Source organism: Pseudoliparis swirei, chromosome 8, assembly GCF_029220125.1.
Source record: "Pseudoliparis swirei isolate HS2019 ecotype Mariana Trench chromosome 8, NWPU_hadal_v1, whole genome shotgun sequence".
NCBI classification, from domain to species: Eukaryota; Metazoa; Chordata; class Actinopteri; order Perciformes; family Liparidae; genus Pseudoliparis; species Pseudoliparis swirei.
The window spans coordinates 15,987,594-15,993,593 of NC_079395.1; positions in this window are offsets into that span (position 1 = coordinate 15,987,594).

Below are 6,000 nucleotides of genomic sequence, written 5' to 3' on the forward strand. Positions count from 1 at the left end.
GACAAACACTCAGCTGTTATAAATCTTTTTTTAACTTGGTCTGAGGAAATATTAAAATTTTATGAGATAGGATTTTAGAGTTTTCTTAAGCTGTAAGCCATAATCAGCAATATTAAAAGAATAAAAGGCTTGCAATATTTCAGTTGATTTGTAATGAATCCAGAATGCATGACATTTTTGTTTTTTTAATTGCATTACAGAAAATAAAGAACTTTATCACAATATTCTAATTTTCTGAGACAGTCCTGTACATATAAATATATATCATATAGGTTTAAGACTTGCAGCAACACAAGCAAGAACACATCTTCAACCTTACCATGAACATCAACTCTGCTAACAACATCAACAACAACAATGTCTCATTTATTTCTGATGACCTCAACAATGCAATTGTGATTTCTTTTTAAATCACAGAGAAGAGGGAATCTTTTATTGAAAACTGAACGCTAATTTCCCCCCCCAGTATGAACAGATGAGTGTCGTTTCAGATAGCCTGCATGTCTGAATGTTTTACCACAAACTGAACAACTGAATAGTTTCTCTCCTGTATGAACAGTTGAGTGTTGTTTCAGATTGCATGCTTGACTGAATGTTTTACCACAAACTGAACAACTGAATAGTTTCTCTCCTGTATGAACAGTTGAGTGTCGTTTCAGATAGCCTGCATGTCTGAATGTTTTACCACAAACTGAACAACTGAATAGTTTCTCTCCTGTATGAACAGTTGAGTGTTGTTTCAGATTGCATGCATAGCTGAATGTTTTACCACAAACTGAACAACTGAATAGTTTCTCTCCTGTATGAACAGTTGAGTGTCGTTTCAGATTGCGTGCTAGTCTGAATGTTTTACCACAAACTGAACAACTGAATAGTTTCTCTCCTGTATGAACAGTTGAGTGTAGTTTCAGATGGCATGCATGTCTGAATGTTTTACCACAAACTGAACAACTGAATAGTTTCTCTCCTGTATGAACAGTTGAGTGTAGTTTCAGATGGCATGCTTGTCTGAATGTTTTACCACAAACTGAACAACTGAAAAGTGTCTCTCTCGTATGAACAGTTGAGTGTAGTTTCAGATTGCGTGCTAGTCTGAATGTTTTACCACAAACTGAACAACTGAATAGTTTCTCTCCTGTATGAACAGTTGAGTGTAGTTTCAGATGGCATGCATGTCTGAATGTTTTACCACAAACTGAACAACTGAATAGTTTCTCTCCTGTATGAACAGTTGAGTGTAGTTTCAGATAGCGTGCTTGTCTGAATGTTTTACCACAAACTGAACAACTGAATAGTTTCTCTCCTGTATGAACAGTTGAGTGTAGTTTCAGATTGCGTGCATGTCTGAATGTTTTACCACAAACTGAACAACTGAATAGTTTCTCTCCTGTATGAACAGTTGAGTGTAGTTTCAGATGGCATGCATGTCTGAATGTTTTACCACAAACTGAACAACTGAATAGTTTCTCTCCTGTATGAACAGTTGAGTGTAGTTTCAGATAGCGTGCTTGTCTGAATGTTTTACCACAAACTGAACAACTGAAAAGTGTCTCTCTCGTATGAACAGTTGAGTGTCGTTTCAGAGGTTGCACTTGTCTGAATGTTTTACCACAAACTGAAGAACTGGTCACTCCTGTTTTGGCTCCAGAGTGTCTCTTCGGATGTCTCTTTTGGCCAAAGCTTCCAGCATATTGAGAAGAGCTAATTGATGCGTTTCCAGTCCCACAGTCCATGTCACCTACAGGGACGTCATTGTTTTCCAAAGGGTTTAAACATGGCTGAGGTTTCTGAGTCTCCTTCCAATCGACACTGTTATCAGTCTCACATTCAGAGGATTGTGACGTCTCATCAGCAGTTGGTTGTAAAGGACTCTCTGGATCTGATCTGGATCTGACTTCCTCTCCGTCTGCTTCCGTTTTCAAATGTTCTGCCTCTCTTTTGTCAGTTTTTATGGACTTTGAGAGCTGAGCTTCCTCATCATCATATTGACTCTTTACAGGGGTGAATGAGAACTTGATTCCAGCCTCCTCCAGCTTTTGAAGCTGCTCTCCCTCCTGACTGATCCTGAGTTCATCCTGCTCCTCTTTAATGTGTGGAGGCTCTTGGTCCTCCTGCTCCTCTTTAATGTGTGGAGGCTCTGGGTCCTCCTGCTCCTCTTTAATGTGTGGAGGCTCTGGGTCCTCCTGGTCCTCTTTAATGTGTGGAGGCTCTTGGTCCTCCTGCTCCTCTTTAATGTGTGGAGGCTCTGGGTCCTCCTGCTCCTCTTTAATGTGTGGAGGCTCTGGGTCCTCCTGCTCCTCTTTAATGTGTGGAGGCTCTGGGTCCTCCTGCTCCTCTTTAATGTGTGGAGGCTCTTGGTCCTCCTGCTCCTCTTTAATGTGTGGAGGCTCTGGGTCCTCCTGGTCCTCTTTAATGTGTGGAGGCTCTTGGTCCTCCTGCTCTTTAATGTGTGGAGGCTCTGGGTCCTCCTGGTCCTCTTTAATGTGTGGAGGCTCTTGGTCCTCCTGCTCCTCTTTAATGTGTGGAGGCTCTGGGTCCTCCTGCTCCTCTTTAATGTGTGGAGGCTCTTGGTCCTCCTGCTCCTCTTTAATGTGTGGAGGCTCTGGGTCCTCCTGCTCCTCTTTAATGTGTGGAGGCTCTTGGTCCTCCTGCTCCTCTTTAATGTGTGGAGGCTCTGGGTCCTCCTGCTCCTCTTTAATGTGTGGAGGCTCTGGGTCCTCCTGCTCCTCTTTAATGTGGAGGCTCTGGGTCCTCCTGCTCCTCTTTAATGTGTGGAGGCTCTTGGTCCTCCTGCTCCTCTTTAATGTGTGGAGGCTCTGGGTCCTCCTGCTCCTCTTTAATGTGTGGAGGCTCTGGGTCCTCCTGCTCCTCTTTAATGTGTGGAGGCTCTTGGTCCTCCTGCTCCTCTTTAATGTGTGGAGGCTCTGGGTCCTCCTGCTCCTCTTTAATGTGTGGAGGCTCTGGGTCCTCCTGCTCCTCTTTAATGTGTGGAGGCTCTGGGTCTTCCTGGTCCAGACTGGAGCTCCAGTCCTGCTGTTCAGGGGGAACCTCTTGTTTCATCACCAACTGCTGCTGGACATCTGTGGAGAATAATAAAATACATTTATACATCTTAAGAATCTCATATTGAACTCTAATATTCAATCGGTTTATTCATGAATGAGGTCAGGGTTTTGAGGGAGAACATGAAAAAATCAGAAGTGAAATCATCTGAAAGTACAATATGTACCTCTGAGGTGTCGTACAGTAAAACGTTCATGTACCTCTGAGGTGTCGTGTTAGCGTCTATCAAAATTGGAGGTGTGGTAAAGTACGACCTTCTCTCGTTCTCTCCTTTCCAACGGGAGAATTTATTCTCTGATCACGCGTCAAATACAAGTTCGATGCGATAGCAATCACAGCGGAGTCCTCTCCGGTCGGCACTAGTTGAAAACCCAAAACAACTCGGCCTCCCTTTCCATGTACGGGCCTCCATGCCCCCACATGTGAAGTCATCCTGACCTCGGATCTGCTGCACCCCCCCACACCCCTTTCTCACAGGAGGGGGCCCTCGTCCCCCTCTCTCATTGTAACACCGTGATAACAAGTGTGTGTTGCGCTTGTGTGAGGCGAGCAGTGGCGGCTCCTGAAAAAATTCTCGGGGGGGGGCAATTTTTTTGATAATGATTAACCCTCCCAAAACCACAGAACTTCAGACAGCTGTCTATGTGTAGCTTCTTCACAATGCCATCAAGTCATGTGACTTCAGTCAGTGTGACGGCTGTGACTGAACTCTGTCTGTGAGCTTGTCGTTTGTTCATAAACAGACAGACAGTCTGAGGCCGTCTGTGAGCTGTCTGTCAGTAATCCAGCTCCTGGTCTTTGATTTGGTGATTTTTTTCAACAAGATTTAAATAATTGTAATAATAATAATAAATATGAGATCCCCATTTGTGATTCCTGCATCTGTGCTTTTTCAAATAATAGAAGAAATACAATTGCAATCACTTTCAAGTAAACCAGATTGCTCCACCAGACAAGAAAAAGCTAAATGTTGAGCTTTTGTTTTGAAGGGCAACAGCAGAAAAGCCAAACTCACGGAGGTAAGACCTGGCAAGTCGCCAAGAATCTCGGCTGTCGCGCATGCGCAGGCGCAACTTGTAAATACCATAACGTAAACATTTACATTAAGGTACAGGCATTTCAACATTTATTTATTCATGACTTAGTTTTATGTCGGTGTACTTTGACCGTGTGTAATATGTGGAGTTGTCAATAAAGGTCTTTCTGCATTTCCCTTGCACCTCACCTGTAGTCCTGTTCCTCTTTCAGGAGCACAGCTGACAACACGGCTGTCAGAGAACCCGTTTACAGGAGTTCTTTAACATCAGGCGGAGATCTTTTCTGACGTTGATCTTCCAGTCAGGAAGAAAACGTTTCAGAAGACACCTCAGAAAATGTTCGAGAATGAGGAACAATGTGTTTCTGATTTTATTTTCATTTTATTTTGGAGAGCGACAGGGAACGTCTCCGAGGTCGACCGATCGACGTGTTGGCGACCGCTGCTCTAGGAGGTCCGACTTATATTGTTGCCGATGTGTCTTCAATGTTACGCCGACCGAAAGGAGTCTCTTTTAAAGAAAGAATTGAATCGCTGCTGTTGCCCTGAGCACTGGCCGACTGAATACGCCTCTGTCGAAGCTGTATGACGTACTGACGCTTTTCGTACGATTAATTATGACAAGACCTGGAGGCGACTCCTCCCGGAAGCCATAGAGAATGCATTGAGAGCTCTGTTTTGTGAAAAAAATGGGTTTAACATTGGAGTCAATGGGAGAGGTCTGGGGCGATTTTCATTTCGCCCAAAGTCGGCCATTTGAAGCACGACTTTAGGCTGACTGAATGACTGTTACCTGATTGGACAATGACGTACAGAGGCAGAGCAGACGTCTAATGCGACTTTTCTTTTTTTCTTCTTTTTTCTTTCCCCCCGAGGCAGTGCGTCGCCCCAATCGCCCTAATGGACAAGCCGCCCCTGGAGGCGAGTGCCTCGCTTTGAGAGGCAGTCATAATATTTATTATCAGACACATATTCCATCTGCTATGTGATGTTATTCTGAATTTGCAGGAGCTTGAACACAATCGTCCTTTCAATAATTCAGTTTTATATCATCAATCCCCCTTTTTACATAATTCGTTATGTAACTAAACACTAATATAAATCTAGCAGAATGGTCTCTATCAATACATAACTGTTACATCACATCACATGTCATTTAGCAGACGCTTTTATCCAGAGCGACTTACAATAAGTGAATTCAACCACGAGGACAAAGTCAGAACTAAGAGAATCAAGAAAGTAACATTTCTAGAAGCCAAACTACAAAAATACCATAAATAACACCATGAGTAATACCATGAGTAATACCATGAGTAATACCATGAGTAATACCATGAGTAATACCATGAGTAACACCATGAGTAACACCATGAGTATACCATGAGTAATACCATGAGTATACTATGAGTAATACCATGAGTAATACCATGAGTATACCATGAGTATACCATGAGTAACACCATGAGTATACCATGAGTAATACCATGAGTAATACCATGAGTAATACCATGAGTAATACCATGAGTAATACCATGAGTAATACCATGAGTAATACCATGAGTATACCATGAGTAATACCATGAGTAACACCATGAGTAATACCATGAGTAATACCATGAGTATACCATGAGTAATACCATGAGTAATACTATGAGTATACCATGAGTAATACCATGAGTAATACCATGAGTAATACCATGAGTAATACTGAGTAATACCATGAGTATACCATGAGTAATACCATAAGTAAGACTATGAGTAATACCATCAGTATACCATGAGTAATACCATGAGTAATACCATAAGTCAGAATCAGAATCAGAAACAGGTTTATTGCCAAAGAATGTTTTCACAAACAAACGAGGAATTTTTTTTGGTGGAAGGTGCAACAATTGGACATG